Below are 12,932 nucleotides of genomic sequence, written 5' to 3' on the forward strand. Positions count from 1 at the left end.
CATTATGACACACATTTTTTCCATTATTTCATTTAATCCCTTTGAAAGACTTTAGGGTATATGCTGTTGTGGTGTTTTGTTTTGTTTGTTTGTTTTTTAGATAAGGATACTGAAAGAGATAAATATCTCGCCCAGGGGTATGTAACCTGCAGGGGTTACCCAATTCCACAACTCCCTTGTTAGAATTTTTACTCTTCCTTGTTGGGGAGGAAAGGCAATCTGGACAGAGGAAACTTTTAAAAAACCTATGAAAATCTGATTAATTTTGGTTCTGCCTAGTTATCAACAGAGAACACACATTGCACTGTCCTCGGCCCCAACACTGCCACTTTTGACGGAGCAGTGTCAGCAAAGCCAGTTCCGGTCTTTCTTTCCTCATAGTCTAATCTACCCTCATTTATACATTAGAGAATTTTTTTCTTCCCCTCAAGTTAATATTATACAATAACATTCTATTGAAACTATAACCCTTCAAAGGTATTTTTAAATAAAAAATAAAACATTTCATCAAGAAGTTTAAAATGACTTGTCATATTTACTGAAATATTTAAGGGAAATTTTTAAGAATTCAGTTCTAAGGTGCTCTACATGGTAGGTCCGAGTTGAGCTAAATGTTCTTTAAGTGCCTGGGAATATGTACAATTTATGGACGCCTTGAATCCATTGGGCTTGAAGTTTTTCTTAATTTCACAATTGTTATTTAAATTTGCATTTTGCTCTCAATTTAAGGTCTCCTGTCCAGTTGGAGATCCTTACTGTGACCCTGAATTCACAACCAGTCCTCAGACACTCAAACCTATCTCTTTTTTTGTATGATAAAATTTATTTTATTTTTCTTCTTTTTGTTTATTATATTTTTCATATTCTTTTTTATGTAAATTTTTAATTTATATATGACAGCAGAATGCATTATAATTTTTATTACATATATACAGCACAATTTTTCATATCTCTGGTTGTCTACATAGTATATTCACACGAATACGTGTCTTCATACGTGTACTTTGGATAGTAATGTTCATCACATTCCACCATCATTAATTACCCCAAGCTCCCTCCCTTCCGCTCTCACCCCTCTGCTCTATCTAGAGTTCTTCTATTCCTCCCATGTTCCCACTCCCTACCCCCATGAATCAGCCTCCTTAGATCAAAGAAAACATTTTCAAACAGAACTATATTGTCTTATAAAATTCCATTTTCATTGTTTTAAAGGGACAGGTTATTTTCTTCTGCAGCCCAAAAGTTACCAACAAGCAACACATAATTTGGGTATCTGAGTTCCACCAACTGGTCTCCAGCAGTTCTGATTCTTTTTCCACATAAAACAAAAGAAGAGAAACCCCAGGCAGTTCCTCCTGCTGCTGAGACATGGGCCTTCCTTCACTGTCCTCCCACCGGACTTTAAATTGGGGATTCCTATAGAAAATTTATAGGCAATAGATAGAATAAAGTTTAATTTGATTAATAATAGAAAGTACCTTAAATTCTTTCAACTGCCACATATTGTCAGACTAAAAAGAAAACAGAATTGTCATTATAAAGTGCTTATCTCCTATCTTGTTGAAAAGAATACCTTGAACACAATTTCAATGAGTTATGCTCAGATATTTTGAATCAGCTTTAGTACAAGGTTAGAAGGATATTATCAACACAATTCAAATTAGTTAGAATGAAGTACAGGCAGTTTTATTCTAATTTTTTGAGGGGGAACAAAATAAGAAAAGTGCTGTCAAACTGAGAAGGTTGTTCAGTTGCCCTGAATAAAAAGTCCCCAAAAAAGGGTTTAAAATATTTTATTAACAGAATGCAATGGCAATTTCTGACTTCTTTTTCCTTAGGAAATGCATAAGTAATTATTGTTTTGCAAGAGCTTGAATAGAATTCAAAGACTGTATGAGTCATCTACAATACCATGCTTATTAGAACTTTATTGAGTGTAACCTTTTGCACTTTGTAGTGCCTTTCTTCAAATTCATCTCTCTGTGAAACCAAACTGTGTTTTATTTCTTTGGTTTGAATTTTCGCAGATTAGGTAGCAAAGTAAAAAGTGCAAATCAATAGGAATAGAATTGAATGTCTTATGCTTTTTCTCAAAACCATTAGCTCTTTGATATTAAATCTTTATACTTCAAATCTCTGGACTTCTTAGTGACTACCATGCTACTGAAAATATTTAGTGCAAATATCTCTTTTAAACTTCACACCATGTGAATAAATCCAAGTTTATAATAAGGACTGTTTTTCCTTTGTTAGCAAAAGGCCAATGTAGATACTGTTCTCTGATGTGCCTTTTAAAAAGCAGACCGATATATTTTAAGTGACTATATCAAATTTATATGGTATATGCACATCAATATAAACAAGCAAACAAATTTCTGATCTAGTTGAGCCTACATGTCTACCTAAGATTAAGGGAAACAAATAACCAGATAGGCCATAGATTTGCTATTCCAGGAATTAAGAGAATTAAAATACAGTCATGCACTGCATAATGATGTGTTGGCTGATGATATAGCACATGTGTAATAATGGTTCCAGATGACTACAATGGAAATGAAAAATTCCCATTACCTAGTGATGTCATAGCTTTCATTAATGTAGCAGCACAGTGCACTCTTCACTTGTTTGAGGTCATGCTGGTGGAAATGCATCTACTGGCTGCCTGTCACACTTGGTAGGCCAAGTATAGCAAATACAATTATGTACAGTATGCATATTTGGTAATGATAAAATGACCATATCATTGGCTTATGTATTTACTATGCTATACTTTTGTCACTTTTTTAGATTATATTCTTGATACTTATAAAACATTTGCTGTGAAATAGTATGCCATATTATACTGCCAGCACCCTTATACATCTGTCTTGTGGCTACTGAGTCTCTTTTCTTTTTGGTGGGGGGAGTAGCAGGGATTGAACTCAGGGGTACTCGACCACTGAGCAACATCCCCAGTCCTTTTTGTATTTTATATAGAGACAGGTTCTCACTGAGTTGCTTAGCGCACTGCTTTTGTTGAGGCTGGCTTTGAACTCACCATCTTCCAACCTCAGAATCCTGAGCCGCTGGGATTACAGGTGTGTGCCAGGGTGCCCAGCTGCTGAGTCTCTTGATTGCATTGAGTGATTCAACTTTACCACTAGTCTTGTGGAAACATACTCTGTGATGTCCACACAATGATGAGATTGCCTAACAGCATGTTTCTCAAAATGCATTCCTATCATTAAGCAATGTATGACTGCAATAATATAGTAGATACTATAAATTCAGTATATTCCATAAATTGTGTCCTGTGCTAAACATTTCATGTGTAGTACCTCATTTAATCTTCACAAGAAGTCCATGAGGTTGGCCCATACCCTTTCACAGCTGGAGACAATAATATTTAGGGAGTTTTAAGTTATTTGCCCCAGGGATGCCACAAGGCTAGAATGAAACTCACAAATGTCCCATTCTAAAGACTTTGTTTTGCACCACTCTGTGGCATTGCCTCCCTGAATAAGAGCTGAGACTGCTGTGAAAATGAGTGCACTATGTCCTACTCAATAAGTCAAATCTCTACTGGAGTTGAGCAATTAGCAGCAGCTTGGATAAACTTAATTTTAAATGAGTAATTGTACCATAATCACTTAGAATGACACAATACTACACAGCCTAGTTACCAATTGCTAGAGATCAATGGTCAGAGATTCAATGTGTGTGTATATTTAAAGTCATCCTATAAGTGGTTTTAAACTTAAAATTGTGCTTAAAATGCCCAAATGGAAAAGAAAGGATTGTTTCTGTGAGGAACAACGTATAATTAGTTGAAGTACACACAGACACTACCAGTTTAGTTGCTAGACTGCCTTATAAATAAACTTCAGCATACAATATAGGTTCAAAGGAGGATTGATATTTACACATCATATAAAATCTCAATTGTTGGAATACACATTTCCTCACTGAACACACACATACATGTACACACACTCTTACATATTAGTGACAGGAACTTACTCTGACTTTGAGAAAGTTTCAGAATCAGATCTTTTTATATTTCTCCAAAGGTTCTACCTCCTAATACCAACAACATCAACATGAGGGATAGTATTTCAGCATATGAATTTTGGGGGAACACATTTAGATTGTGCAATAGTTTATTAGAATTACAAGTTCCTGAGCAATTCTGAGCTCATGGATGGAGGAATTTAGAAATCAGTACTAAGATAATTTTCCTCAGGTTATTTATTTATTTATTTATTTGGGCACTAAGTATTGAACCCAGGGGCACTTCCCTAAACCAATTGTTTATTTTTTATTTTGAGTAGTGCCTTGCTAAATTGCTGAGGCTGGTTTGGAACTTGTGAGTCTCCTGCCTCAACCTCCTGAGTCACTGGGATTACTAAATTTGCCCCCATCTCAGGTTTCATTTTGAGAAACACCAGACTGCTCAGATATTTCAATTGAAGTCAAGTCAACACCACTTGTTTATTATCTAACTGATGCCTAATAGGACCGCGTCAATAAGGCTAGTCATGCAACTACAAGTTCCAGTCAAATTCCATGAATTATATCCACAAACACAGCTTTAAATCAGGAGAAGAGGCTTTAACTGGGAGTTTGATAGAATCTCAGGCCCTAAAAAAATCTACATTTTTTTTTTTAACATCCCTGGCTTTTATGATCCTATAGTTTAAAATGAAATGATTCACATGAAGTATGTTATGGTGTCCACCATATGCAATCACTATTAAAGGTATTGATCATGGTGGTAATTATGGTAATGGTGTCAGGGTCAGTAGGGCAGTAAGGAGCTAAGGATAGGAAATGATTTAATGAAGAATATTCCCAAAAAGAATTGAGCATGGATCGGAATATATTTATTTTCTACTTATATGTAACAAATTATTACACTGAGTAGTTTTAAACACCCGTTTCCTCTGCCACTATCCTGTAGGCATGACTGGGTTTCTGAAACAGTATAATGGGGGTATGACCAGGCTAAAGCAAGGTATCAGTTAGCTTGTCTGTAGGCTCCAGGGAAAAATCCATTCCCAGTCTCATTCTTCATGTGGACAGAGTTCAATTCCTTGTGACAATAGGCTCCTCTTCCCTGAAGGCTGTCGGCAGGGCTGCTTTCAGCTTCTAGAGACCACTCACATTCTTTTCCACGTGGTTCCCTCTCTGCCTTCAAGCCTGCAATAGTTCATTGAATCCTCATGCTTTGAACCTTTGACTTTCCCTTCAGCCACTAGTCAGAGTTTACAGGGCTCAGACTATTAAGTTAGGCCAAGCAGGCGAGTTCCCTTTCTTAAAGTCAACTGTCCTCTAACAGAACTACATCATGAAAGCAAAAGCCTACATATTCACAGCACTGAGGATTATGCACAGGGAGAGGAAGTCTCGGAGGAAGAATTCTACCCACCAAACAGAGCCACTGAACAGGGGAGCCTCAAGAGGAAGAGAAATCCCTGTGGAATAAGGGATGGTGGTAGGGAAGGTGCTGGAGAACAAGGAAACCTGGCTGTGAAGGGGTCAGACGACTTCTATTTTGTTTGTCAAGTGTCATGTGCTCAAGATGAATGGGAAGATTTCAGCCTTCAAGCTTGAAGCAAGCAAAACAATTTTAAAACATTGGTGGTAGGTAATGAGGGAGAGAGTTTAACAGAAAAGAAAAGAAAAGAACATTTATAATGGATGGGGCTGAGGGTCCAACGAGAATTAGGCTATTCCTCCGGAGGACAGAGTTGCTTTACACAGGGCAGAGCATTTGTGGCCTTCAAGCGACTCAATGGGAACAGGGAGAGAAGGAAGGAGCAGCCCCTGCTTCCGAAACTTCCCCAGGAACAGGTGTCCTTAAAAGGGAGCCAGGTGACTACCAAGTTGGGCAAAACATGAGGAAAAATGTGCTTATTGTTCCTTTTTACTTTAAAATGAATATAATGAGGATCACGTACCCTTTAGAGCTTCAGCTCTTTTATATAGATGAAGGATACCTCTGAGTTAATTTTTTCAGAGATTTTTATAAGCTACAAGAAGATATAATTTTACCATCTTCCATGGGGTTATAAGGCAAATGCTACAGTTACCTTGCTAATAGTGAAGCAGTTCTTCAGAGACTCTTGATAACAATGGGACAATTATTTGATCTTTCCTCACCCTTTATTGCAGATAAGAAATTATGAAGTATGAGACTGACTAAAACAACGAGTGACACCCCATTTGTCATAAGTCAGCCTGTGTCCTTCACACTCTTCACCCTGGCGCACACGGGCCCTGGTAGAGCGAGAGGCAGAGCTCTCTGTCTTGCCCGTATTACCCTCCCTACTATCAGAGCCTACATCTGCATTGTGCTGCTCTGCCTGGGTTTGTGTTGATGGTCTGCTTTTGTTTGCGCATAATAATTTTAGATCTTAAAAAGATTCCCATTATATAAATGTATTCTTTTAATGTAGGTTAAAAATCCTCTCCTGGAGTTTCAGTAAGAAAATTAAGTGGATTTCAAGCAAGCTGGTTTATAATGTTTTTATACACAATGAGCTCCTTTATGTTTGAATTTCTTCGAAGGTACTCCTAAGAGTGGTTTTAAGATTTTACATGATGTTTTCATGAAAAGGTTATCATTTGAGAATTAATTAATGAGGAAGACAATGATTTTATACATCTGTTTCCTTTAAGTACAGTCAAGACCTGGGCACAGTGACACCTGTTGTACCAGCAGTTGGGGAGTTTAAGGCAGAAGGATCTTGAGTGCAAAGCCAGCCTCGGCAACTTAGCTAGGCCCTAAGCAACTTGGTGAGAGCTTGTCTCAAACTAAAAAAATAACAAAGGGCTGGGGATGTGGTTCAGTGGTTGAGAGCCCCTTGGGTTAAATCCCTGGTACTCCTCATGAATGTCTTTACAATAAAAAAATGCATAACACCACAAATGGTGCCTCTCAAACCATTCAAAACAGATCTAGTCACTAATCACGAGAAATTAGAAACAATCTGTTTTCCCTTATTTGCCTTAATTCCAAATATTTTTTGAGTTTAACGTGATTTAAGATTGCATATTAAAACATAATAAAATGAATATCTTTGGAATCTATCCAAAATTTCCACAGTTGGCTTAGATGTGATCCTACGAAAATTATCATTATGGAGAGAGATAAAGCTGATACTGGCAAATACAAATGAGATCATGTTTAGTACTTTCAATGAAGTGCTTTCCATATGTTAGACATTTTTGTAAATCCTCGTTTCATTTTTTCAATTTCACAAGACAGTCATTACCATTCCTATTTCTAAAGGAGAACACTGAGTGGCAAAAGATATTGGACTACTTTACCACAGTCCTGTAGGAGATTTGAAATTTGTATCCAAAGTCTTCTTCAATTTCTTTTGCCTAAACAAGAGTCATATTGTTGAGAGCCACAGCCAAAGGGGCCCCAGCAAACTTCCAGCTGCCAGCTGATTGGTTCCTCTGTGGTGATGCTCATTGGGCTGTTTCTCCGCCCTTTCAGACCATGGAGCTGCTCATTGGGGGACTTTTTTGGCTCCGCCCATGCGACCCAGCCAATCGGCCTCAAGAGCAGGAGGAGTGGGGGGTAGAGAGGCTTGTGGGAAGCCGGTGGTGGCAGTTGGGCTCTGAGGGAGTTCCTGAAGAGCTCCTGTGATGTGGCCTGTGTGTTCTAAAAACAAAGTTCATTTCTGCTTGATAAGTGGCTCCTGAATTGTACCCAGCCAGACTGCGGCATCATATTGTGTCACTTTTCTGTCCAAACATCTCTAATGGATTCCCTTCTTTCTCATTAACAACCCAAACCATTACTATTTTCTACCAGGTAAGTCCTGACCAGTTCTCACTTCATCTCTCCCCTTGCTCTCTAGGATCTAGCCACTCTCAAGCAAATGCCTGCTTTTCAGTTTCTACATTACTGTTTTTTCTTCCTGAATGTTCTCTCGCAATATCAGCACGGTTGCTTCATTACTTGGTAGCAAGTGTGAAAAAAAATTCATATTTTTACTCATGTGTCACCTTATCAGAGAGGCCTTTAATCATTAGTCCCTTACCTAGTTTTATATGTCCTCGGAGTATTTATGTATTTCTTTGTTTGTGGCCTATTTCTCCTTTCTTTCTGCACGAGAATAGAACTTTGTTTTGTTCAGGGCTAGGTCCCTGAACAAAGCCCGTCATGTAGTAGTCATTTCAATATTGTGGAATGAATACATGAATTATTAACATTTTGAACATCAAGGGAGAACGTGCAATGTGTGACGGAGTCCTGCTAGTATCAAATTCAGTTGAGAAAAATTTTGGAGGCATTTGTTGTCAAATCTCAGTTCAGGGAGGGTTTTATAGAGCATTTATAATTTTCAGGGCGAGATTAAAGGGCTTTATTTCCTGATATTTAACATGATACTCATAAAACCAGGAAAGGAAGACAAATATTAGGAAAAGTACTCTCTTTTGGATGATGTAGAAAATTTTCAAGGAGACAACAGGGAGAAGATTCATTTGAGTTGAATAGAGGAAAAAAAAAGGGGTGCAAAAAAGGAGGCCAGAAATGTGAGGTCATTTAGAGCAGTGATGGATGGCCAAAAAGGCGGGGTGTGCTGGGGCTCAGTGGTAGAGCACTTGCCTAGCACGTTTGAGGCCCTGGGTTCGATCCTCAGCACCACATAAAAATAAATCAATAAAATAAAGGCATTGTGCCAATCTACAACTAAAAAAAAAAAAAAAAAAAGACGGAGAAGATTTTTGCCCCTGATCTAAAGTCCTGTAAATATCTAGAGGTGATCAAAGTGGAAGATGTAGTGAGACTGAGAACAGCAGGGGAAGAACTGGGCTGGCAATAGGCCTGAGAATTTCCTGGCACGGGTGAAGCTGAGGCTATATTTATGGCAAAAAGCACTGATAGGCCACGAAATTGAAATCCTCTGAGGGAAGGGAGAAAGCAATGGCAAACTAGCAATTTGTTCGGATCCCACTACTCATTAGATATTTTTTTCAACACTTGAATACATTTTCTTGGAATTGCTACCAACGCTCATACGATGACATTTATTTGACATCATTTCTAATTTTTTTTTAATATTTTATTTTTTAGTTATAGTTAGACACAATACCTTTATTTATTTATTTATTTTTATGTGGTGCTGAGGATCGAACCCAGGGCCTCGCACAGGCTAGGCGAGTTCTCTACCGCTGAGCCACAACCCCAGCCCCTCATTTCTAAATTTTATAAGAAAAAAAATATTTCAGAAAAAAAAAAAACTTGCTCACAATGGATTCGAATTAATGAGGCTTTGTGTTCAAATCCAGATCTGCCACTTTCCAGCATCCATTGCATCTCTGTCTCTGTGTCTCTGTCACATAACTTTCATGGCTGTTCAGATGATTGATATTTACTCAAGTTATATTATGATGGAAAAAGAAAACGTGTAAAATGTGCATTCCATGAATGGAGCGGTGCTCCTCCCTCCATGATACTTTGCTCCATTCTGAACTAAGGGCAATGGACCAAACCTCTGGAACCGTGAACCAAATAAACATTCCTTCCTCTAAGTTGTCCTCATCAGGTATTTTGGTCACACTGACATAAAGCTGAACTAACACACTGCTGCTGCCCAGTGTCATGAGAATGTATCATACTGACTACGACTAGCCAACATAAAGATCAAAACATGCAATTCAAAGTACAGTTTCTGACAATACATATAACTTTTGCACCACCATAAAGCTGAAAAAGTGTAAGACAAACAATCATAAATCAAGAACTGTCTGTATTTGATTGTTCTTATATCTTGATTGAACCACAAAAATTGTCGTATTTGATTGTTCTTATGTTCTCACTACCCATCCACTCTGAAAGTTTCTCAGGCTTCTCCATATCTCCAACAAAGTACATCGTTTTATTACAGAGAAGATACTCAAATTATTTTCTATGCAAAGCAATTAAAATGACATAAACAAGACAAGGTGAGCAGATATTACATTAAGTACCATCCCTGTTATAGAGTAGTAAGTGTTGGTCATGAGAATTAGAATACATAAAAGAGTTTGAAATGAAAGGATGTGTCTTCTGCTAATAATACTAAAATAGGTAATTTTCAGAGTATAGAACTATTTATAGCATTTTTTCTACCCTCAAAATATATTACTTTTATAATCCCTTTACTAACTCTTTCACTGTAACCTCTTGCTTTTTAATTCAACCTTTTTTAAAGGAAATCATTTGAAATTCATATTTAAAGGGAAAGGACATAAACTTTCAATTCATGTGATCCAAGTCACAAAGCATTTTATGATTATCTGCATCTGGGTCAAGACTCTGCCTTCTCAGAAGCTTCGGTCAATGAATCATGTCTAAGTTACATGCTAATTTCCATCATGATAAGGTTGTGCCTCCCTGAAGATGAATGGGTCTTTCAAATGGTAGCACTGCAGTTGGAGTTTAACAAGAATATAAACCCCACCAAAAGATATTTTCCTTTGCTCATGATGGACCATTTCACTCATTCCTTTGTTTTATGATGAATGGCTCTGTCTATAAATTTAAAACCTAGCATGAAGTTACATATTTATTTTTCTCTCAGCTGTCTGCATTGGGGCATTTTAAAGTCCCTTGTGGTTTTAGTGTATGTCTTGGTTTATGCTTTGGAACTTCTATTGTAAAGTATTACGTGTTCATTGAAAACGCATATAGAAGATGATCAATTGGTTCTTCAAAAAAGCAATCTTTTAATGCCACAGTGAAAATCACTGACAAAACAAGAACATGAGATCAGCAGATAGAAGTTTGATCTGGGTATTATCTGTGGGTTTTTTTTGGAAGGTCTGAGTTTTCATTTTCTAAAATTTGCAGGATATGAAGATGTCAAGGATGAGGAGCAAGCCTATCCCAACAAGTAATGACATATTTACTTAATATTTTCCTCCTTCATATTCTATATTATTCTTAAGGAATTTGTATTGAGGTATAATTTATATATAATAAACAATATAATATAATTTGTTGTATATATATATAACCAATTTTAAATGTTCAATTTGATGAGAGTTGACAAATCTATACAATTGGGTAATCACCAACACAGTATTCCCTCCAAATTTTCTAGGGTATTTTAGCTGACAGGACCCCCTCTCCACCCCAATATTAGTAGCTACTTGTAACAGTTGAACTGCTTTCTATCATAGTTTTGCTTTTTCTAGAAAATAACATCAGGGAAATCATAAAGTGTGTTGTCAGCAAAGGGAAACAATCAAGAGAGTAGAAGGGAGACCCTACAGAATGGGAGAAAATCTTTGTCACCTGAACCCAGGATATATAAAGAACTCAAAAAATTTAACACCAAAATAAATAAATAAATAAATAAATAAACCCATCGATAAACATGCAAAGGAACTGAACAGCCACTTCTCAAAAGAAGAAAAATGAATAGTAGACAAAAATATGAAAAAATGTTCAACATTTCTAGCAATTAGAGAAATGCAAATTAAAACTATGCTGAGATTTTTATCTCACTTGTTAGAATGGCAATTATCAAGAATACAAGTGACAATAAATGTTGGTAAGGATGTTGGAAAAAGAGTACATTTATACAATGTTAGTGAGACTGCAAATTGGCACAACCACTCTGGAGAGCAGTATGGAGATTCCTCAAAAAAACTGGGAATAGAACCACCATTTGGCTCAGCTATCCCACTTCTCTGTATATATCTAAAGGGCATAAAAACAGCATAGTACAATGATGCAGTCACATCAATGTTTATCGCGGTTCAATTCACAGTAGCTAAGCTATGGAGCCAACTTAGCTGTCCTTCAACAGATGAATAGATAAAGAAAATGTGGTATATATACAACAATGAAGTATTCCTCAGCCATTAAGAAGAATGGTTTTATGACATTTGCCAGTAAATGGATAAATCTGGAGAGTATCATGCTAAGTGAAATAATTCAATCCAAAAAACCAAAGGTCTAATGTTTTCTCTGATATGTCGAAGCTAGCCCACAATAAGCAGAGAGGGGAAGGAAAGAAGTTTGGTGGATTAGACAAAGGTGAATAAAGAAAGGGAGGGGGAATGGGAAAAGGAAAGACAGTGGAATGAATTTGTCATAATTTTCCTATGTACTAATATGAATATACTACAGTGAATCTCACCATCACGTACATCCACAAGAATGGGGTTCTAAGATATATTCCAGTCTTGTGTAATTATATCACAATGGTTTCTACTGTCATGTGTAACGAAAAAGAATCAAAATGTAAAGTGTGGTGTTGTGGTCTGGCTGTGAGGTGTCCCTTAAAATCTCCTGTGTTAATGCAGGAGAGTTCAGAGGTTAAATGACTGGACTGAGAGCTGTAACCTATCAATCCACCATAGTTTGGACTAACTGTGTGGTAACTGTAGGCAGGTAGAGCTAGCTGAAGGAGGTGGGTCATTAGAGGTGTTCCTTGGAAGTGTTTATCTTCCCTGTGGCCCCTTTCCCTTTTTTTTTTTTTTTCTGCTTCTTTGCTCCCAAGAAGGGGGTAGCTTCCCTCCACCACATCCTTCTGTTCAGGATTTGCTCCCTCATCCTGGGCCCAGAGCAATGGAGTCAGCCATCTATGGACTGAGACTTCTGAAACCAGGAGCCCCCCAAAACTTTTCCTCTTCTTAGTTGCTCTTGTTGGGTGTTTTAGTCACAGTGATGTAAAACCGAACACATGTATCCCTGTATTTTCACTTAATGTAATATTGATTTAGATTAATCCACGTTGCTTCCTGTATCAACAATTCATACATTTCTGTTGGTAAGCAGGATCCTATTATAAGGATGTACCAAAATTTGCTTATGTGCTTATTAATTAATTGACATATTTGTTGTTTTATAACTTTGTTATTATAAATAAAACTCTTAATATATTTGAATGCATGCTTTATGGGCCCAGATATTTTTGCCTCTTTTGGAAAAATATCTAGAA

General features: G+C 37.1%; 1 protein-coding gene and 1 long non-coding RNA gene across 10 annotated transcripts in view; one reads left to right on the forward strand and one right to left on the reverse strand.

Moving 5' to 3' along the window:
• Marchf1 (membrane associated ring-CH-type finger 1) overlaps positions 1 to 12,932 on the reverse strand; it is a 409,990-nt gene that overhangs the window by 205,907 nt on the left and 191,151 nt on the right. The window lies entirely within an intron of this gene.
• Positions 1 to 12,932, forward strand: part of LOC143397530 (uncharacterized) — a 207,788-nt gene that overhangs the window by 150,554 nt on the left and 44,302 nt on the right. Inside the window, exon 6 of one of the 5 annotated variants that reach the window (XR_013091172.1) lies at positions 10,832 to 10,874. The exons of the other annotated variants lie outside the window; for them this stretch is intronic. This is a non-coding gene — a long non-coding RNA (uncharacterized LOC143397530). The remainder of the gene's footprint in view (positions 1 to 10,831; positions 10,875 to 12,932) is intronic. 5 annotated transcript variants of the gene reach the window in all.

Source organism: Callospermophilus lateralis, chromosome 4 (genome assembly GCF_048772815.1).
Source record: "Callospermophilus lateralis isolate mCalLat2 chromosome 4, mCalLat2.hap1, whole genome shotgun sequence".
In the NCBI taxonomy this organism is placed as follows: Eukaryota; Metazoa; Chordata; class Mammalia; order Rodentia; family Sciuridae; genus Callospermophilus; species Callospermophilus lateralis.